Source organism: Solanum verrucosum, unplaced genomic scaffold, assembly GCF_900185275.1.
Source record: "Solanum verrucosum unplaced genomic scaffold, falcon-dt-bn FXZP01000087.1, whole genome shotgun sequence".
Taxonomy (NCBI): Eukaryota; Viridiplantae; Streptophyta; class Magnoliopsida; order Solanales; family Solanaceae; genus Solanum; species Solanum verrucosum.
The window spans coordinates 600266-624876 of NW_026020084.1; the positions used below are offsets into that span (position 1 = coordinate 600266).

At 36.0% G+C, this 24611-nt stretch overlaps 1 pseudogene; it reads left to right on the forward strand.

The window, feature by feature from the left end:
• Positions 1–24092, forward strand: part of LOC125824268 (uncharacterized) — a 39561-nt pseudogene extending 15469 nt beyond the window's left edge.
• Positions 24093–24611: the final 519 nt, after the last annotated feature.

Consider the following 24611-nt stretch of genomic DNA (forward strand, 5'->3'; position numbering starts at 1 on the left):
TGGATTTGAACCTCTCAACATTCCGCTACCATTTTTCAAACTTGAAATATGATCTCTTGAAGACCTCATCCTCACATGACAACAAAATTGGATTCTGGTCGAACCCAAACTAGGCAAGGAACTCTGTCTGATTTGATTAAACAATTCATCCCAAGGAAATGAATACATAAATCTGTCAATCCTTGATGCATTTCTATGATTTGACCCTCCTCTCCAAGTGTAAGATCGCCCAAATAAAGGGGGGTCTACTAGCTCTAGCTCATTGATACAGCTAGAGAAGTCTGTCATTGCTCCTGAAAGTCTAGTACAATTTGTCTTTTCTGAAGGGAATCTGGTAGTGTTGAAATTGCCACAAACCACCCAAGGTCCTTCACAAAAGCTCTTCAATGCACCTAATTCTCCCTATAACTCATTCCTTTCATTTCTATCACATGAAGCATATACTACTGTAAGAAACCAAGTGAGATTTACATTAATGCCACTCAACTTGCAAGTGATCATCTGATTTCCACTCTCCACCATCTCCCCCTTCCAAGACCTTTTATCCCATGCTTCCATCCAAATTCCCCCCATCCATCTATTACCCCCTAACGGTTGAATATGATCTTCTACTGCTTCCTTTAATTTTGTCTCCACCAACACTATAATATCTGCTCCCCCTTGTTGTAATCTGCTCCTCACCAAATTTCTCTTGTCCTCCATGTTAAGCCCCCTCACATTCCATGATAGGATATTGAGCTTCATTATAAGTGGGTGATTAGTTTCCTCCCCCTACTTTTTGATTCACTCCGTGGCTCCCTTCTTTGACCAGCTTGCAGAATTTTACTGAGGGGACACACTCAACCAAGCTACTGGCCATGGAAAATGATCTAGAAAGTTAAGGTGCCCTGTTTTACTTGGCTTTTAGCAAAGCAGTCTGTTCTCATTCAGGATAACTGTATGAAGAGGGGCCTCCAGTTGTGCTCCAGATGCTTTTTTTGTGAATGTGAGGTAGAGACAATAAATCATTTCTTTTTACACTGTAAGGAGACAGTGAAACTTTGGCCGATTTTCATCAATATAAAGGGGCAGATTTGTGGCCACGTTTCCATTTTTTGCATCCACAGCTTCTGCTTTGTATTAGATTATTATGATTATGATTATTGATAGATAACTGGTGCATCATACATGCAATTGCTCTTTTCTTATGCAGATCAGAAGCTGTAGTCAGATTATAAGTTGACTATTCATTTTCGATGTGTGCTCCGCCATCATTATAAGCCCTTCTTCCTTTCTAAAGATAATAAATTAATCTTAAGAAATTAGAATTGGATAATTTTGCAGGTACCTATCTTTAAAGAACCTTCCTTTAGCATTTACGGAACTCCAGGAATTGTGCAGCATAAGATTTTAAACAACAGAAGACATGTCCTGACCAAGGTAAAATGATCTTTTGCGTTAAATTGTGTGGGTAATGGTGTACTATTCTTAATGAGGTTATATTATATTTAGAAAAGTATGATTTAATAAACTGATATTGGATTGTGCTTTTGAAAGGATACTGCTGATACTTGTGGGAGATCACAAGAGGGGCTGTAACTCAAAATTACGGAGAGGTTAGAATGAAATGTTCTGAGATCTATTTAGCAACAATGGCATGTTTGGAGGATACATTCTTATTTTTCTGAAATGATGATGATTGTCCTCTTCTTCTTTTAATTTTATTTTCTGTTGTGGCCTACTTTATAATGTGTGTTTTTACCATGTTTTTTTTTCACCTGATTATTTTTGGTGTAGGTTTCATTTGACAAGATAAAAGAAGAATTATTTGAGATGGTAAGGAATTAGAACCGTTGTAGCAATTCTCCTACTTTTCAATGAATTTTTCTGATACCTTTTGCCTGTTCAGGTAAGCATCCCTGCATGGTTTACTGTGGACACTAGGCTCGGATGCTTGGCTGTACATTTGGATACTCCTCAATGCTTTTCTGTTGAGATGTACTCTGCCGATCTCAACATCCCTGGGAAACCTTAAGATGACAAGGTATTTCCTGCTATGAACCTTTGCTTACAGTTCACCGTAGTGGTTCCAGGTCCCATATCCACATTCATTCGTTAACCTTGCTCCATTCTATTACCAGATTTAGCCTCATCTAGCTCTTTTTTCGTTAAGTTTGTTTATTAAGGACTGGGAAAGATGAAAGTCCAATAGGGACGGATACATCATTTCACTCCTCTTGATCAATTAGTCCGCATCAAATTGGAGATTCTTCTTGGTCTAATTCCATGCCTTATGACAAAAGGAGAGTCGGCGTTTAAGACTTCGTTCCAATTTATGTGAACCTATTTGACTGGACATAAAGTCTAAGAAAGAAATGTAGATTTTTGAAAGTTGAGATCTTGGTGTTAAACATACTATAACATTTGTGTGACTGTAAAACTTTAGAAACATGTGGTATTATTCCATTACATTTGTGTGGTGTTAAAAGCTTCTTATTAAGAGTAAAACGGGGACTCTAGATTGAATTTTTTCCAAATTTAGAAAGAGGTTATTCTTTTTTAAACGGGGTAAAAGGAAATGTGAAAGGGAGGGAGTATATTATGAGAGATAAATAAATTGGTAGCATGTCTGAATAGATAAATGGGACAGTTCGTTAAATTTTATGTGAACCTATTTATTTGTCTTATGTCCCCCCCCCCCCTTTTTTTTTTCGGAAACTGTGGTAAGTTATATTTGAAATAAATATTGCAGGATAAGCGTCTCAGAGACATTCTTGCTGTTCCCTAAAATGTAAATTATGCTTAGAAATTTTTCAGTCCCTAAGACATCTTACCTAAGATCCAAGAGATGAGGCAAATTGCTTATATTGCTTAGCAATTTACAAGGCATTCCTTGAAACAAACTCCCTCCAAACCAAAAGCTATGGGTAAAACAACTACCTTTTCTTGCAATCCCTAAGATATTTTGCCTGCCCAGGGAGATATTGCAAATTGCAAAGATTACTAAGGGAACGTTGGGTAGAGTGCATTAGAAATAACTATGCATGCAGTAGCTTTGTGTATCATTAGTACTTTGTTTGGTAGACTTTTTCCACCTATGTATAACTAATACATGCATTAGTTATACAATCTAAGGTATGGATAACTAATACATGAAAATCCATGGTATTAATAATGCAAAGAGTCTTAGTGCATGCATTAGCATGATTAAAGACACAATTGCCCCTCAAAAGACCTTTTCCACCATATTTGCCGAGGTTAGTTTTGTAAACAAATATTTATTTTAGAAATTATGCAATGCATGTTATTCTAAGTACACCAAGCCAAACACTACATAAAAATAATCTTAGCATAACTAATGCAAGCATAACTAATACAAACATTACTAATACACCATATTCAACACTATTCTTATGCACCCTACCAAACGACTCCTATGTAATCTACAAGGCATTCCTTGAAACAAACCCTTCTCCCTCCCCTCTCCCCCAAACCAAAAGTTAAGGGCCAAACACCTATCTTCTCTTGCAGACGCGAAGACACCTTACCTATGTCCAGGGAGATAGTGCAAGTTATTAGGTAATCTACAAGGCATTCATTGAAACAAACCCATTCTCCCTACGCTTTCCCCCAAACCAAAAGCTAAGGGAAAAATGACTACCTTGTCTTGCGTTACAACCTATCCAGTTTAAAAATATGCACTGAACTGGAATTTGAGTATTCTTCATTCCTAATTGGTTAGTTTATAATTGGTTCTCCTTATTATTGGGCATGTTTGGTTTGTGTAGATAAATATCTCTTCTTGTATCTTCAATGATGGTGGATATACCAAAGGTTTGACTATTTGTTAACATAAGGATATTTCATCATGAAATTTTTCTAATATTTTGTCTCATTCGGAAGTTCTCTCTTTTGATTTTAGATTGTTGGTATTTTCCCCTAATTTGCTTCTTTTACCTATAGACTAGAAATGCTTACATAAAGTTCCTAGGGAGCTACTTTGAACATGTTTGGAGTGTTGTGGTTGTACATTAGGGAAATTAAGAATATGTACGATGGAGCCAAGATCCGAGTTCAGTGAGTGAGAGGTGACTTAGAATACTTCCCGATCGTGATGGGTTGCATCAGGGTCAACCCTTAGCCCATTCCTATTTACCTTTGTGATGGACCAATTGACATGCCATATCTAAGGGGAGGTACCATGGTATATATTAATTTGCAAATAATATAGTATTGTTTGACGAGACATGTGGTGGAGTTAACGATAGTGTAACATCCCGTATCCAAAAATAGAGATTTCAGATTTCTAGTGTTACAGGTGGCACTCACGGACACCATCCACGGACCGTAGATGGACTCACGGTCCGTCCTGCAGGTCCGTGGTCCGTGACAGAAAACTTCCCCAGAACTCGGTCAGAAAATTTGGCTAAGTGTTGACCCACGGCCAGACTTACGGTCCGTAAGTCAGGTCACGGACCGTAGTTCGTGTCAGTGGATCGATGCCCCAAAAGCCTAGCTTCAGTCCCGAACTACGGTTGACCAGCACGGACCGTCATTCGATCCACGGTCCGTAGGTCTAACCGTAGATCGAAGGTTAGCAGCCAGTTAGCTGAAAATTCTGATGGGTCAACTTCAGATGGTCATAACTTTTAGCACAAAATGAATTATGTGTCCCATAACCTATGGTTAGATAGATAATTGAATTATCTTTCCAACGCCACCGAGTTTGCTAAATTACTACCTCTGAGTAAAAAGTTATGCCCATTTTAGTGAAGGCCTGTCGAACAGGCTTGACTTACGGACGCAATCTACGGACCGTAGATTGACCTACGGCCCGTAGGTCCAATCCGTAGGTCACTCCAACAGCAGTTAATTCAGGGGTCTTTTGGTCTTTTCCTATTTCGTTTAACCCCTAAGATACGTCGTTTAAACCCTAAATCATGAGATTTTAATTATTTTAAGCCTAGAAACATAACTAGAACTTACCTAAGTCAAATCATTAATCAAACTTAGAAGAATTAGAACGCTAAAAGGAGAAAAGAAGTCAAGAACCCTAGTTCAAGAACGCAGCAAGTTTCCTTCAGTTCCAGCCCCGAAATCGAAAGATTTCTCCGTGGAATTCGTCACCAGGTATGTGGGATTTCACTAGTGGGTTCCTTTCGCCCATTAGGTCCCTAGAATTCAGTCAGATTCTTGATTCCATGATTATAAACAGACCTAGGGTTTCTAGAATTTGAACAGATCATCATGAATTAGTTATTTAAATGTTCCAAATCAGATTATCATGTTATTGCTCAGTTTATCGCATGAATTTCAGAACCCTAGCTATGTATTTCTTTAGTTCTTGAATTACACATGCTAGGTCAGATATTTCAGTATTCAGTTTTACATGCCTCAGTTTATGAATGCATCATTATCAGATTAATTATTGCATTCTCAGTTTGCATGTTCAGTTTTGAGCTATCCAGTATTTACAGAAATTCAGTCATAACCAATTAACTACTTAATTCATTGGGAGTAGCATAATACCGAGTTGGACTAGGGTTTCAGCGTACCCATATAGTCCCAGAACTACGAGCCACGTAGGTGTAAGTCCCCTCTGTGGGCAACATCAGTTTAGTGATCACACCAGCATGCCTATATACCTCTGGCAGGGTATATTGGGTCCTCTCAATGGGGCGTATACATCGGACTCCACATTTAGCTCATGTGGTTTTATGTCGGTTATTAGTAGCTCCCACAGTTCAGTCAGACTCTATTGCATTGACCACATTTACAATTCAGTCAGTATTCAGTCTCAGCATGTTATAAATTTGGTCATTGCATCAGTTAGCTCAGTATCCAGTATATTCAGTATCTATATCATGTTCAGATTATTTCATTGTTTTATTGCTTTGTTCAGTTATATGTTATTTCAGCTTTACTCTATCCTGCATGCTCAGTACCTTTCAAGTACTGACGCATACGTGCGCTACATCTTCTCGTGATGTAGGTTCAGGTTCTTAGTATCCAGATCACGCTTAGATCGATTCCCGATCTTCAGTTCAGCAGAATCAGTTGGTGAGTCCTCATTCTTCGGGGACAATAGTCATGAGTTTCTTTTCAGTATTTTAGTCCTTTAGTTTCAGTTTTGCTAGACTTAGCTGGGGCCTGTCCCAGCATTTCTAGTCAGTTTAGAGGCTTATTTCAGACATAGTTAGATTCAGCTTAGTATTTGAGTTTGATATTTCTTTTGTATTAAACTCTCAGATTTGATATTCAGTTATAGTATATGGGTATTCCCCATCTTTTCAGATTTATTTATGAATTAGCTTCCGCATCAGTTTATTATCTTTAGTATGCTCATGATCATGCCAACAGGGTTAGCTTGGGATCACTTGTGGTCCTAGGTCCCGTGTCCGCGTCTTGGGGGTAGCTCGGGGCGTGACAGATAGGCTAAAAGTTTGGAGACAAACCTTTGAGTCTAAAGGTTTCAGGTCAAGTATGACTAAAACAGAGTACTTAGAGTGCAAGTTTAGTGACGTAACACATGAGTTGGAGGTGAAAGTGAAGATCGATGCACAAGTCATACCCAAGAGAGGAAGTTTCAAGTATCTAGGGTCAATAATCCAAGGAGATGGGGAGATTGACGATGATGCCGCACATTGTGTTGGAGCAAGGTGGGTGAAACAAAGGCTCACTTCTAGGATATTGTGCGATAAGAACGTGTCGCCAAAGCTTAAAGGTAAGTTCTACAACGTAGTGGTTAGACCAATAATGTGTATGTGGTAGAGTGCTGGCTAGTCAAGAATAACAACACATTTAGAAGATGAAGGTAGCTGAGATGAGAATACCTAGATGGATGTGTGGGCATACTAGGAGAGATGATTAGGAACGATATTATATGGGGCATGGTGGGAATGGTCTCCGTAGCGGACAAGATGAGCGAAGCAAGGTTAAGATGGTTCGTACACGTGAAGAGGAGGTGTTCGGATACGTCAGTAAGAAGGTGCGAGAGGTAGGCTGTAGTCGAAAAAAGAACTGATGGGAGGTAATTAGGTAGGGCATGACACAACTTCATTGACAACATGACCCCACATAGGAAGCGTTGGAGGTCGAAGAATAGCTTGTCCAATGTTGTGCCACTTTATGTGGAAGAAGTAAGGGGCCAGCCTCCTCTCCTCTTCTCTTCTCCTTATTTGGTAGTATTATTTATTTGTCATGCAGTCTCATATTCTGAATATTTGTTACTATTTGTTGCTTCATTTGCTTTGTATCTTGATATTTTGTTTTCATATTTTTCTTGCTATACCACTTAAAAAACTCTTCTTTTGAGCTGAGGATGTATCGGAAACAACCCCTCTACCTCACAAAGGTAGGGGTAAGGTCTGCAATTCTGCATACATCCTACCCTCCTCAGACCCTACGTGTGGGGTTAACACGGGGTTTGTTGTTGCTTCCTTTTCTTTATGGACGTTCTAAGCTGTTTCAACTTCTTGTGTACTACCAGATGTCTAGGCGGTGGACATATTTCGGTTAAAAACCACTGAATTGGTATTTTGACTTTTTTTTGGTCTGTTCGGTTTGAATTTTTTGAAATTTTGGTTATTCTTTTCAGTGTTTGGTTTTGAAAGAACAATTTATGGTAACCAAACAGCCAAACTTATAAACATTTTATTTTTCATCCCCATTTCAAGAAAACTAGTGCTTCACTTCTTTCCCCTCTTTAGACATGCCCATTCCTCATTGCTGCAGCTCAATTCTTTCCTTGTCTAGGCGTTCAGGCCTAGTAACCGAAGAACCAAAGAGCTGAAGTGTTGTAAAGGAGTTATTATTTATTCATCATCTAGGAGATTTGGAGGATGGCTGCAACAGCGACGAGGGATCGGAGAAGGGGAGAGAAAGATGAGAGATTGAGGTTGTAGGTGTAGCTAGAGAGAGGACAAGGAGCAAGTTAGGACACTGAATAAAGAAAGAGTGAGAAACTGAGTCATCATTTCTGCTGCAAAACCATAGCTCTGTAAGGAGAAGTAGAATGGTGGGTCAAAGGGTTCTGTGGGGCTTGAACCAAGTAGCAAACAATCGCAAAATGAGGGGCCTTGGGTTTATCAATTTTGGCTGAAGTTCAGTTTCGTCCTCCTTAATGAAGTGCTACTTTCATTATATGTAGACCAAATAAAAATTAATAAATAAAGAAAAAGCTATATAAACACTTCTTCTTTTACTAGTAGAGGCATCATTTTAAGCCCATTTGCTGATAAAAAGGTCAGAAAGCCAAGTTTAGGCCTTTAGTCACAAGAAAAAACTGAAAAGAATATGCTTTCAGCTCTTTCTTTTTGTAGAAAAGTCCAACCTGGAAAAGCCCAACTGAAACCTTAAATTGAACAACCAAACCAATTTAACTGATCTGAAACTTAAAAAGACAGTTTTGGTTTGTACTTATCCAAACTGAAAAATTGAAAAACTGAACTGGCTGAATGCCAGCCCCTACAATTCCTGTGCTCTGCATGTTGTATTACAAGTGGAATGGATAAATGTTTGAACCAATGTTATGATTTATCAGTTATATCAATAAAGTTTGATTTATTAACCTACACAGAGGATGAAATTTTTTGTTCGTTGGTGCATTCTAATTATAGGTCAATTTGGCACGAGAAACACTTAAAGGGCTGTTGGTCCATTGGTTAATCAAAAAAAGGCAGAAATTTGGATCTCAATCATCAATCAGTGGAGAAGTCCCATCTGGAAAAGATGTATCTACAAGGGTTTTGACTACTTCAAGAGTGGAAGTAGACGGTAATGCTGATAATGATTCTGCGGTGTTCCCCACCTTTGAATTTTCACCAGCATCTCCTCCATCCATCATGACTGGGGGCTCTCAAAGTGGCCCTTGGAGGAAAACGATCACTGACTTAGATGGACCTGAAGACGAGAAGGACATGCCTTGGTGGGTTATAGACTGTGTGATGAACAATCGTCTGCCTCCCAGGGAAAATACCAAGTAAATCTTTGAAGCTGCATATTTGTTTTCTTGACAATCCTTGAATTGCATATTTGAATTATATAGTAGTTAAGTTTTAAATAATGTCTTAGGCAGTTACAATCTCACTTTTTGAAGAAGCAATCTGTTGCTGATTTCGGTTTTTTCTTCCATTTTTTGCGCCAAATATGCTTAAAGCATAACTATTGATGTGTTCCTTCTGGCTGTGATAAATTACTTTTTGATATAACCCCTTTTTTTATAAAATGGTTTGCAGATGTAGCTTTTATTTGCATCCATGCGAAGGTTCTACTGTCCAGATCCTTACCCAAGGCAAACTGAGTGCACCTCGCATATTAAGAATTCACAAAGTAAGTATCTTTAGTTTGATAGTAATGCAAAATCAATTTATTGTCTGGATGATAATGGGTCCTTGTTGGCTAAGAATTACTCTTTGTTTTATCGTCCATACTACTGGGAAACTTACACTTTTCCTTTTTCTGGACACCTCCTACTGGAACACCACATATAATTTGCAAAAACAACTCAAAATATAAATATCTTAAGGAAATCACTATAAAATATGCTCCTAGTTACCCAAACTGATTTTCAATTTTTATTGGGTACTAGACCTGTACCATGGTTATCCTTCGAGATGTAGATTCCATGATGCTGTAGTTTTATGTCAAGTAAAATCCTAATAGTCTCAGTAGTCTTCGTAGATTTTAGTTAATATTTGACGATGCATCCGATAGCGAAATGAAAAGCTGAAAAAGACTATGGCTGCAAAGGCCATGATTCTGTCAGTTAACTGAGGATTGACTATCTATGTGAATGAGTAGTTCTTATCGTACCATAAGTTGCTAAAACTTAAAGTATGATGGGTTAATTATCCTGATACTATCAGAATGCCAAGTAATATCTAATCTGCAGGAACATGGTTAATATCTCCAATCTGGGGGAGTGTCATCAAATGGATACGTGAAATGGTTTTTTATTTCTGCTTGGATAGTTACGTATTCTGAAGTCACACAAATGTTTATGGCTTGTTTTAGACCACAAGTTTCAAAAATCTTTTCCTTCTTAAAATCCATACCCAGTCAAACATTGCCACATTAATTAGGATGGAGGGAGTGTCACTTATATCTCATGCCCAAGCTATATGAATCCTTTGCATCTATTCCGCTTTATTGAGACTTTTCTTTCCAGTACTTGATGATATATCTTTTTTAAGACAACTAGGAGTCCTCTAAAACTAGACGTACCCGAAATGGTACTCTTGTTCCTAGACTAATGTACAAGTATTTAAGCAGAAATAATAGACTCTTGGCAAACACGAGTGTAAGTGAAAATCAAATAAGCTTTAATTCCTGTTAGTTGATATTGCTTATATGGATTCTTTGCTTCAGTTATGTTCTTTTTTAAGCTAAGTTCACGTTTGTTCCAATTTCGATAGTTTAGATAGATTTTTGAGACAATTTCTCTCCAAGTGATTATAAGTGTACCGCATCCTATTTTAGCACCTTCAGTTGTTGTAATCTTGCACCTATGGAGCTGTGCATATGATGTCTATGTAGGAAAGATTAATCCATCCGACGTTCTTTCAATTTTCCTGTATGAGATACCATCTATCTGATGTGATTATTTCTAATCTTGTCTATTCCCATAAGAACGGACATCCTTCTTGACTTCATAAATATGATATTTCTTGTGGATCTGTTGTGTCTTTTGAGGTCCTCCATTCACTCCTATATGATGTTGCTAATTTCCATTCTATTTTGTAGAATTTGTCTCACCTTTTTAGGTATATTCCTATTGTAGCCATCTGATTTTAATGCTCTGTGTTACATCTTCCTCTATCATGTTATTCTCCTGCCAAATTAAGCCTATTGTATATGAGATGTTTACATTTAGACTCCACAATTCCATCCAATCTCACTTAACCTTCATTCTACTTGTGATAGCTAAATGCTGTGTCAATATTTTCATCTGACTTTTACTATTCTAAAATATTTGTTCTCTGTAGTGTTGCTGCATAACTATAACTTTAGATTGAGCACCTTCTTAGATTTTTTCAATTATGAAAGGTCATCTACAAATAGGATCCACTAAGAGCCTCAATTTATGCATTATTGGGTAGCTTATCCATGACTTAGTTAAATAGCACGAGCTCAGGACTGATCCTTGGTGTAAACTCACGGTCTTAAGAAATTCTATGTCCTTAAACTGTTTCACACTTGTTACAGATCTGTCCTTTCGTACATATCCTTTATCGTTGTTAGAATATGAATAAGCGTAGGATTGTATATAGTGTCCTACGTGGAGAAGGATTGTAATGTAGTATCTATAAATAGAACTCTCTGTAATAATGTAGAATATGCATCTTTATAATATTTTCGAGTCTAAATTTCTCACCTGGTATCAAAGCATTTGTGAGGTAATCCAGGAGAAATATCTCAGTGCCGTGCTTCAAAAACTGGCCACTGCTAGGGCTGTTTTTGCATTGCTTGCTGTCCAATGGGTCTTCTGCGAAATCCGAAATCACCACAGGGTAGAGAACACTCCGGCGACAAAACCCCAAAAAACACATCGTCGGAATCACCATCACACACCAACAGGACCTTCGTCTCCGGTGACACGTCTGTTACATGCTCCAGACACGTTAGATCATTTACGGCCAGAGTCGGACGTTGATATTTCTTCCTTCTCCTCTCTCGAGATTTTTGAGGGTGCTGTGATATTTTTCTGAAGATTCTGACTGCCAGAACCCTAATCTAGCGCACTCCAATCAGTTTTTTTTATGACAAGAGAAACTCGCAGCATCTACCCTTTGGGTGCGCACAGAGTAAAAAGCCCACTCCAATGTAATAGCTCGTAAACCACACAGGAGAGGTAACCCGCACTATGCAAGCCTGGTGTGACGAGCTCGACCCAGAAGGCAAACCACTTGCTTTCGCTGTCTAGGGGTTTCGAACTTGAGACCTCTAACATGGAAGTCCAAGCCCAAACCACTGGGCCATCCCGAAGGGTCTGCTACAATCAGTTTTTCGGCAACATGTGAGTTTTCCAGCGAACTTTTTTCACCTTCAAAATTGTAGGCCCTCTTTCAACAACTTTCAGGCATATCTTAGTGTGCGGGGTTATTTTCCAACCATGTCTTTTGAGTGATTTTTTTTGCTCCAAAACATGGGCTATTTCCAACCTCTACCAATATACTTCAATAAACCTCTATACAAATATATCTGGACCCCAAAGACCTTGAACCTTCATATTTGACTTGACATCTTTTATAATAGATCCAATTATATGATTGTAGCTAGTATCTCTATCTTGCACAGAATTGTAAAGGTGTCCTTGTAATTTGTGTCAAGCAATTGATTGAATATATCTTTCTGGTCTCATTATCTGATTCACTGTTTGTGGGGAATCATCTTTAATGCATTTAACTTGGTGTAGGTTTTTATCTATCCTCTCTTGGTCACATTAGCTTATATATTTCTTTTCCCCTTTTCTGCCTCTAACGTTTGGTAGTATCATCTAATCCTTTACCTCGGGATTTACTAATTGCCTTTTTATCTTTTATCTTTGCTCTTTTGTACAATTTTAAGATGTCTGGTCATTTTTCGTTGTTTGTACTTTTTTTTTTCTTTAGTAGCTCTTTGCACCTTCTCATTCTACCACCACGGTTCTATGGTTGAGGTCCTACGCTTTTAGGCACAACTAAAAATTTCAGTTGCTACTTTGTCAGTACAACTTGTCCTTTCATAATATATCGAACTAGCTTCTAATTCCATGCTCCATCCTTTACCTTAAATGTTATCCCCTCTGTCCCATTTTATGTGACACCATTTGACTAGGCACAAAGTTGAAGAAAGAAACTAACCTTAGATATTTGTGTAGCTACAAATAATTTCATTAAGGGTATAGGGGAGTTTTAAAGCTTAGTAGTTTCTAATTATTGAAAGGTAACATTCTTTTTGGAACAGACTAAAAAAAGGAAAGCGTGCCACATACATTGGGACGGAAGGTGTATTTGATTTGTGCCTTCTAGTGTTCAGTGTCTAGTGTCCACCACCAAATTTTTGTTGCATATAGTTTTTTTACTCTTACTCTTCTTTCGCTTCACAACCAGGACGATCGGGTATGTTAAAATTGTGTAGGGCTTCTAACATGACTTTGCAGTCCACTGAATGACTCACATGAAGATGAGACTACAAGTGATCTGGTCCTGCTATAAGATGCAGCTGAACAATTAAATAGTGAACATTTGCACTTCTTTGTGTGCATTATGATAAAGTAGGACACCAACCACTGATGATAATAATCATAACGTGAGGATAAAAGACGGTGCACCGGTTTGATCTTGATGAGGGATCTGGCATATTCACAAGGCCTTTTGGACTATGCAGTTACCTACTTTGGAACAACATTATTTGTATTGCTCCAATATTAACTGTCCTACAAATGAGCCCACTTCAATCTATTCCATTCTTTATATTGGACTCAGTAATAAAATTTTTGTTTTAAGACAGTGCTTCAGTTATTCATCAGAAACCTTAAATGCTCAAGAGTGGAAGTAAATTTGAGCTTTCTTCAGATTTGGGAACACTAAAACATCATGACTTAGTTCTTGAATGATGATAGGTGAGTAAGGATGCCAAAACCAGTGGCATTGGCATAGCTAGGGTTAAACCAGAGGGGAAGGAGCTTAGTTATTGACAAGGTAAGGTATTTTAATAATAGCACCAAAAAGGTATTACAGTGGTATAAAAGAGAAGTTCAGATCATCTCAACACTTGTAACATCAAAAGCTTCCAAAAATCCAAAAGAGAAGTTGGATAGTCCAGCGTATTGCTCCTATACCATGTATAAACAAATTGAAGGCCTCTAGACTTTACAAAAGGTGGAGGTTGTGTCTTTCCTTCAACACACCTATTATTTCATTCTAACTATATCGACATGATGCATAATAATTAATGGGATACTTTGCCAGATTTGCTTTTTCCTTTTCCCGATCCTCTGTCCTTGCCAGCCAAATTAGTAACTTCTCACATCTTGAGGCATCACCCATGTGACTCCAAAACTATTCAAGAAATGAAAAAAATTGCAATGAAGAAGATGGTTGTTGGTTCCCAGGGGAAGGAGCATAGTGTTAATAAGATAAGGAGTGTGATTAAGAACTTCAAGAGTTGGAATATTACTCGTATTCTTTTTGGTTCAGCTTATTTTCATCATTGTCTCTGTCTTCTATGTACCTGGATTTGTTGCACTTGAGTCGAGGGTCTTTCGGAAACAGCCTCTCTACCTCCACGAGGTAGTAGTAAGGTTTGCATACATTCTACTCTCTCCAGACTCCACTTGTTGGATTTCACTGGGTATGTTGTTGTAACTTTGTAAGTTTGATTTATTTCATGCACCACATAGATAAGTTGTCCAAGGGATCCTTTCTTTTATGTTATTATTTCATTAAAAAAATTCACATTACCCAAATAAAGTCATTTTACAGACACTAGCCATATCTCCATTTTCTAGTTTTCAAATGGATAGCAAATCTAACATCTCGACTAGGTTCATACCATGAGGACAAAAAATGATGTTAAAGAATGGATTATAATAGCATACAAGGATGTGGCCCAGTGGTCAATGAAGTGGTTTAGATTTACTCAACTGTTCTATTTTTGATTCAGAACAAAGAAATGATAAAATAGAAGTTTGTGCAAATCTTGGAGACCAAAGTTCAAATCCCAATATTGACAGAAACACAATGTGATTTCTTCACATCTGTTTAACCCTTGTTGGTCTGGACAGCACCATTATTGGAAAAATGAAAATAGAATAGATAATATTCAAGTAAGGTGCATTGCCAATTCAAAATTGTAAAAAGTGATGGAAGATGACCAGCCATTTTTGACATTATACCTCCAGCATATAAAATGCTCACACATTTGGAGGAAGAGAGACAGAGAGAGGTGCAATCCTTGAATCAAGGTAGTATTCATTGAACATTTGTGAGATACAGATACAACTTTCAAATTTTGGGCTCAAAAGGAAAGAAAGCGAGTTATGTCTGCTCAAGTTAAAAGAGCTACAAAAAGTTTCATTGGTTCAGCTTTTCTTTGATACTATAATCACCCAGAAGCTCTTTCTGGTAATTAATTTACACTTACAGAGGATAAACAATGAATGTCTCAAAGTGGTATTGATTTTCTTCTCCAGGTTATCAATTATGTCGTAGAAAAGTTGGCTCCTGACAAGCCTTTGGATAGCGTAAACTCGGATGGGACTTTTGCTCCTGGTATGCATGGAGCTACTGGAGTAGATGATCATCCCGGACTGGGCCGAAGCCTTGGCAAAAGCATAAGCCATCTATAGAGATCCTGTGCAATAACCACGCAAGTTCAGGTTTCTGTTTCTAGGTTTGAGATGCTTCACATATTAAGATTTTAATATCATGCACTGTTGTAGTTTTCTTCTTCATCTTTATACTCTAGATCGTAGCTTCTTAAATTTGAACTTTTAGCAATATATCCTGTTACATCCTTATGGATTCTCCAAAAAAATAATAAAAATTATTGACTTTGCCACATCAATCATTGTATATGCTGCCTTCAAACACAATTGCCCAAGTGGGGATATGTTCCAGGTTCTGCCCACAGTGCTTTCTGGTTAAATGAAATTTTATTTCCTTACCAGGTTTTATCCCCTGAAATGAGCTTAGCAACTGTACGGGCCTATATATGGAAGAAACCTGAAGATCTTGTACTTAATTACCGTCTGTTGCCAAGCAAGTGACAGGACCGAAAGTTATAAGGTATGATTTTCGTTTGTTTTGAAATCTTCTGTATTTTGCATCTTTCCTTTTTGTTAACTATTTCATCCATTTTGAGCTAGTCCTTTTCTTGTAAGAAAATAAGAGACAGGAGAGAATATTGAGAGAGTGCACATATCCATTTATACACGCTTTACAATATACATGATACCTCTATCCAATGTGAGGCACTAACGCCTCATTTTCTTATACTTAATGGAGGTTTGAATCCGAATGGTTAAGACGTTAGATCATTAAGTGAATTTGGTTACATTAAGATTTAAGCACTAATTTGGTCAGAATAGGTCTTAATTATTAAGATCTTGAACAAGTCTTAATATCATTAAGAGGTATTTTTGTGTAGATAATTTTGCACTACCACTTTTTCCACAATCATCAGCCACCGCAACTAACCACCTCTTTCATCACAACTACCATCACCATTGTCAATCACTATACCGTCGCTAACCACCAACTACCACCACTGCTGCCAATGACTATTGGTAGTCGCTACCACACCTCCATCAATAATTTTATCCATTGTCGCCGCCGCGACCTCCACCTCCACCTCCACCACTGCGGTCAATATCTTTTTTTCAAACCGGTAACGTTTTTGTGTATTAATAACAACCTACACGAAGGGTGTGCAGTCCCCCATATTATATCTAGATGAGCAAAAAAAAATAAGCTCCTAGTCCCTAATCTTCTTAAAAGGACACTGCGGTCAATTTCTACTACCAATTATTTCCGTCATCACAATTAGAATCACCATCAACCACCACACATCCACACATTCTTCAGCCACCACCATCAACACTGTCGACTTCTTACATCAACCAACTTCACCATCACACCACCACCACCACTATCACCTGTCACCATCACGCAGTCACTACAACACCAACCACCTCCACCATCACCACTATTACTAGCCACTAACACCAATCATTACCATCACCACTACTACAACCCCTCTCTACCATCACGAGCGAACATAAATATTTCATTTTTTAATCAAATAATGATTTTTTTTTTTTTAAATTACATTTTTTCTAATAATTAATTAATTTTTTATTTGAATTGTATATTTATCATGTTACAAATATATAAATTATGCATATTGAGATGTTGAAAAACAAATAGTCTTAATCATTTAGTGTGGGAGACATCTTATTCGTTAGATGTGCATTTAGATTTAGACGTTTTGGTCTTAATGAAAACAAACAAGGCCTAATACTATATTACCCTCAAGTATAACTTGTTACAGTTAACCATTTTCTACTATCTAATCCTCTAGTTGTACTTGTATGTACCATGGTTGTTATACATAAATAATTCTTAAATTGGTGAGATATTTGATAAATATATCAGCACGCTAATCATTTGACTTTTTTCACTTCATGAGATTGCCATCTTAAATATATTTATCTCTATCAAAGTGACAATCAATTTTTATATGTGTGTTTCTCTCATTCAACACTATATAAGATGCAATTTGAAGTGCAAGTTGCTATCATTACTAGTTTTAAATGCATTTGGTTAGTCATTTCAGTCTTTTGAATTCTTTGAGTGGTTGCTTAATCCATATGAGGTACGTCCAAAAGACCACCGAATAGACTATCATGTGGAGTAACTGGGAGATAGTTCAACTTTTCAGCCAACCTCTTTAATTACCTAGGATCATTAAATGTGTCCCCCTAACCATTACTTTTAACATTCAAATTTGTAAGAGTGTAAATGAGTCCACTAAGTGCACATTTATGTCTCTCCAGGAATGTCAAGAGCATACTAACATTGTGAGATAACAATATCTAAATGAGACTAGGCGACCTCAAGCCTGGAAAATACCCCACTGCCTAGGTCTAGAATTGTTGAGGAGATATTATTCAACTTCAACCAAATATTGTCCAAACAGGCAGTGATCAACTTTCAATCATTTCAAACTCTTAAATAACCATGCTAAACTTACCAAACCATGCCTGAGAAGACTACTTGAAACCATATACAAATCAACCTAAACCAACATAAAAGACTACTAAACTTCCCTGAGTTAAAGAACATGGTGTTGCTTCATGTGTTTCATCATCAATATGCTTGCAAATAAATGTGTTCTTGATATCAACTTGTGAAAAAGTCAATGGTGAACAACATCCATGGACAAAAACAAGCTTTAAGGAAGCAATTTTTACCATGGGATAGAATGTATCACATGATCAAGTGAGAAGATCTTATTAATGGCCTTCACAAGGAACATGCCTCGAGCTGATCTATTTGATCTCTACCCCAACTTTGACTGTATACTCATTGACCACCAAGAACATATTTTCCATAAGAGGCATAAGAACAACTGCCCAAGTATCAATAGAATGTAAAACAGACATTTGTCATCGTAGCTTGTTATTAGCCTAATTGGAAAGAGCTACTCCTGTAGATTCAAGAAAGTGAATAAGACAAGATTGACATGAAAGCATAATATGGTTATGAAAAACAATGATCACTCAAACAGGTATATTTATGATGAGGATTATGAGAAGAACAAATACCTTTATGAACGGTCACTAGAGGGCTATTTGGGGAGACAAATTCGGAACCTGCGAAGGATCTGTTGCAGGGTATGGATCATATGACCCTGGTGTGAGATAACAGTGGCTGTAATAAGTCAAAAGCGATGATGCTGTGGGAGGAAACGTAATGAGGTACTTATAAGGACTACATTGCTGGTACAAATAAAACAACTAAGATGTCAAGATGGTTTGAAATACGTGCAGGATAAGACTGTATTATGTAAAATATGGCACTGACTGACCAAAGGTATCGACAAAAGATCAAGCGAGTAACAACAATATTCCTTTTAAACTTGAGAGTAATCATAAACTACACAGTAAGATCATGAGGATCTAGTTTGTCTTTCCCAGGTATCAAGTTATAACAAAAGAAGTGTTTCTAAAATACATGGACGAAGGGAGTATAGAGGTGAATATGGAGATAAAACAAAGTTAGTCAAGCGGTGGCACAATGGGAGGAGATGTAGGAGAGGTACTCGTACTACTAATAGCTTTACTGGTGGTCAAGTAAAAAATAGAGATGTCAAGACAGTCGGAGGAAGTTGCAGGATAAGATTGAGTTCTGAAAAGTGTCATTGGCCGACTAAAGGTATCAACAAAGATCAAGTGAGTAGTAACAATATCCCTTCTAAGCTCAAGAATAATTAGAGAACACACTTGAGAGCATGAGTGTCTAGTTTATCTTGACCAGATGTCACAGGTTATAGCAAAACAAATGATTTCAAAGACACGAGGAACAACTGAACTTATAGGTGAATGGGGAAATAAAACTGAACAGTGGAACTAGTCTTGCATAAAAGAAAGCATATGATTTATCCAATAATATGCTATGCAATGTTCCCAATCTTTTTGATATACTTCGTTTAACATTAACTTTTTGCCGACTTACATCAATAATATACTTCTCATTACCTTTCAATAATAACTATCTATCTATATTATCTTAAAAACATGAACTCTCTAACTTGAATATTAAATTACTATATTACCCTCAACTTCAAACACCCAATTTAGTATATCTTCTATATTTTTTATTTTATTTATTTATTTATTTTATATTATATTAAAATATGACACTTTTTCACATTGACGGGTAGTGACTTCTCCAAAGGATTGCGACTTTTTTAAAGAATTTGACTTTTTCGATGAGTTATGACATTTTCGAATGGTTGTGATTTTCTAAAGGGTTGTGACTTATCTGATAAGGCACGATAAACAACTTTTCATACTATTTTTTTTCCCTATAAATAGAGGAATTTCCTCACATTTTTAAACCACGAATTTTGTTTGTTTTTTATTCTTCTTCTTCTTAAAACAAAGAAAATTGTGAAAATTGTTCAATTATCCAATTACATTATTTTTTTATCGGTAAATTAGATAGATCAACAAAAATTGATGCAATAAGGAGAATGGAATAACTCAACTTCAAATGAAAAGACTATCTAGATAATTAATGTGTACTCACTTTCATTGGCATAAATATACTTTTGCAACAACTTCTACTTGACAAGAAGTTCAATGATTTTTCTGTTGCACAAACTACAACTTGGTGTTCAAGCTGTTGGAGAAAACGAATTTGATCATAAACTTGTTTGAAGAGTCCAAACTAGATTTAATATGTACTCCTTTGTTCCAATTTATATGTTGTACTTTTGTTTTTATTCTGTTTAATGTTTTTTTTTTGGGGGGGGTGGGGGTGGGAGGGGGACTTCATGTTGCATGTTTGTCCTTATATTAAATGTCTTCTTCATCCATCTATCTAAATCTTCTATACTACCTTAAAAGCATGAACCTCCCTAACTTGAATGTTAAATTACTATAATACCCAACTTCAAACACCCAATTTAGTATATCTTCTATATTTTATATTTATTTATTTCTTTGTTCTATATTATATTAAAAGATGACACTTTTTTCACATTGAAGGGTAGTGACTTCTCCGAAGGATGTGACTTTTTTAAAGAGTTATGACTTTTTCGATGAGTTGTGACATTTTCAAATGATAGTGATTTTTGTAAAGGACTGTGACTTATCTGATAAAGGGGGAGGGGGGGGGGGACGTCATGTTGCATGTTTGTCCATAAATTAAATATTTTCTTCATCTATCTATCTAAATCTTCTATACTACCTTAAAAGCATGAACTCCGTAACTTGAATGTTAAATTACTATAATACCCAACTTCAAACACCCAATTTAGTATATCTTCTATATTATATTAAAAGATGACACCTTTTTCCCATTGACGGGTAGTGACCTCTCCGAAGGATGTGACTTTTTCGATGAGTTGTGACATTTTCGAATGGTTGTGATTTTTGTAAAGGACTGTGACTTATATGATAAGGGGGTGGGGGTGGTGAGAGGGGCGCTTCATGTAGCATGTTTTTCCTTAAATTAAATGTCTTTTTAATCCATCTATCTAAATCTTCTATACTACCTTAAAAGCATGAACTCCCTAACTTGAATGTAAATTACTATAATACCCAACTTTAAATACCCAATTTAGTATATCTTCTATATTTTATATTTTTTTATTTCTTTGTTTTGTATTATATTAAAAGATGACACCTTTTTCACATTGACGGGTAGTGATTGCTCCGAAGGATGTGACTTTTTTAAAGAGTTGTGATTTTTTCGATGAGTTGTGACATTTTTGTTGTGATTTTTGTAAAGGATTGTGACTTATCTGATAAGGTACGATAAACAACTTTTCATACCATCCTTGTCTATAAATAGGGAAATTTTTTCACATTTTTAAACTACAAATTTTGTCAGTTTTTTATTCTTCTTAAAAGAAGGAAGATTGTGAGAATTGTTCAATTATGCAATTACAATATTTTTTTGTTCATAAATAAGATAGATCAACAAAAAATGATGCAACAAGAAGAATGGAATAACTCAACTTCAAACGAGAAGACTATCTAGATAATTAATGTGTACTCATTTTCATTGGAATAAATATACGTTTGCAACAACTTCTACTTGACAAGAAGTTCAATGATTTTTTGTTGCACAAACTACAACTTGGCGTTCAAGCTGTGAAAAGTCTCAAACTATTGGAGAAAAAGGATTTGATCAAAAACTTGTTTGAAGAGTCCAAACTAGACTAAATAAGTACTCCTCCCTTTCCAATTTATTTGCTAAGACATTTTTGTATAGTCTACATATTCATAAATTAAAAGTATTCTTTATTTTTTAAAATTTCGTATCAGATTTAAATTAGTCAAATCTATATCTATCTTTCTATCTATCTATACTACCTTAAAAGTATGAACTATCTTAAATGTTAAGATAGTTTGTAAATCTTCTATATGTTATATTATATTATATTTATTTATTTATATATATAATATTATATTAAAAGTAGACACCTTTTCACATTGAAGGGTCGTGATTTTTTCAAAGATTCGCGACTTTTTCGATGAGTTATAACCTTTTCCAAGGGTTGTGACTTTTCTAGAGGGATGTGACATTTCCTAAGGTTGTCACTTTTCCAATGAATTATGACTTTTTCGATCAGTTATGATTTTTTCGAAGGGTTGTGACTTTTCTAAAGGATCGTGACTTTTCTTAAGGGTTGTGACTTTTTGATAAGACACAATAAAAAAAATTTCATTCTACCCATTGTTGGCTATGAAAAGTGGGGTTCCCTCACATTTTTAAACTACAAATCTTTGTTTTCTATTGTTCTTCTTCTTAAAACACCCAATTTAGTATATCTTCTATATTTTATATTATATTTATTTATATTATTTTATTTTAAAAGCACACACCTTTTCACATTGAATGGTTTCGACCTTTTTCAAAGAGTTGTGACTTTTTCGATCCGAAAGATTGTGACTTTTCTGAAGGATTGTGATTTTTATGATTAAACACAATCAACACATGTTCATACCACCCTTTGTTAACTATTAATGGAGAGGTTTCCTCACATTTCTAAACTACGAGTTTTTTAAGTTTTCTACTCTTCTTAAAAACTCCAGTGTGATTTACAGATGTTCAGAATCTCAAAGTTCAGTAAAATTTGAACACTCCTAAACTTAAATGTTAAATTAATATAATACTTCAACTAAAAACATTCAATGTAGTTTGTAAATCTTCTATATTTTATATCAATTTTTATTTATTTATATTATATTAAAAGCAGAAACTCCAACAATACAATAATAACTAAGTAATGCTCTATAGGGGAGGGAGGAGAAACTACATTTAAGAGGTCTAACTAAGAGATTTTAAGAGTGACATTTTTATTTTTACATATTACAATTAATTTTAAAATGAGAAAAACATCGGAAAAAAGAAGAAGGAAAAAAGATAAATCTAATTGGATGCCATAGAGAGGTGCCACATTACCTTATCTATATCTAGCTTTATATTATAAATAGTTATAGGTGTTTTCGAATATTGATTCGACAATTTTAGTAATAATCATAAAAAGATTTACATCCACTATTCATAGGAACTTATTCTTTATTATTGTATTTATAGTAGTTTACTTAAAGTTTTGATTTAATAATATTGACATTATTTTTTAATGTAGTACATAGTTTGATATTTACATGCAACGCACGTGCCTCAAAACTAGTTAAATAAAATGACGTGGCAATTGCATCCCTTCAATATTGTGCAGGACATGTGATTATATAAGTTAGGAGTACAGTCAGTTATGTGTTGGTACGTAACAAACCAAAAAGCTAATAGCAAATGCTGGTATTTACACCAACTCCTAGCTCCCAAGAAGTGTTGTGCCATTGTTCCTCTACATGTCATGGACATGCACTGCTGGAATCTTCTCACCCACTTCTTTGAAACCAGACCCCCAGCTTACTAACTCGCAGTTGTCTGTGACTCTGTTTGGCTGGTGAGGTTGTGTTTTATCTAGGTAGAAGTTGGAAAATTCTCCCTTCCTTGGAACTGGATTGCTACATGCTTCCAGCTGCTGCTCGAATTAAAAGAAGAGAAAAAAATTTAAAAAATCCAGCCTTTTTTGACTTTGCATAGAATCCACCATCTTATTCTATCCACTTTACCCCTTAGTGTTGTGCTTATTGGCTATTAGATTAGTTTTATTAGGTAACCCTTGCTTCAACTGGCATTAGGGTATTCATTTCTCTTTTTTTGGTTCTGGGCCAAACCTGAAACCTAGCCTGAAAGTTAACACTTAGATTCTTGCAAATCAGTTCTGTTGGTTCCTTGGTTTCCATAATTTAGTGCTTTTTTGTCAATTGGAAATGTTGGATTCTTGAGAAACCGTTGTCTGAGCAAACAGCAAAGACTAACACAGGTTTTGGAGTGTTGGCAACGTCATATGCTTTTCTACTACATGATATATTAGAACATTTTTTCTGAAGGCTAGTGGAAAATCATTAAATATTAGATGGATAATTTTATTTTAGAATATGACGGCATGTTCTTGTGAAGCTGCTCATTCCTTCCCTCCTTGTTTCCTGCAGGTTCGGAGTGGCTTGAAATATTGGGTCTCTGTCCATACAGAATACTTCTGAGGGTAAGCAATCTGCTATGGTGCTTGCTGCTGGCGTTATTTGCTGGTTGTACATCTGGAAACCAGATGGTTGGATTAATTTGCAAAATCTTAATGACAATCCAATTTTACCATTTGCCCATTGAATGATGGAAAATGGTTTTGTCAAACCCGATTGAAGAAATGGAAGGTTTCTATGGCTAGTAGGTCAATGCAAAGTTTATATAAGCTGAGTTTGCATGTGGTATAGGTTTTCATTTGGAGGAAACAGGATATGAGATTAGAAGATCTTAGGTTTGTAGATTTGTTCCCGAAAGAAGGTTTGTTCGTTCTAGTAGTCTTTTGCATGAACAGCAGTGTAGGAACGTGAATAATTTATTTGGAAATAAAATGTTCTTTCCAGCCAAAGTAATATATACGTATTTTATGTCATTGGTGTTTCATCTGTATTGTATATACACTTTTACTAGTGTTCTCAATTTGGTTCTACTGAGGCTTTACAAAACTAATGAAATAGAAACAAGAAGAAAGAGAGACAATGAATGCTAAGGAACTAAGCTAACTACAGTATAGATGAAAGCATGACTTGCCCAAGTTTCAATTGGGCATTGACCCTATTTATTAGCTCACTACATATGTGGTCTCCTACACTATTATCTATTTTATTCTCTAAAAACTAAAAATGGAATTTTTCCATTCTCTTCAATATCATATTACTATTCCTATTATTTTTATTTTCTTATTTTATTATATAATATTTTCAAAATAATCTTCCTATATAATCTTCATGTAATATAGAATTTTATTCTTTTTAAATTCTT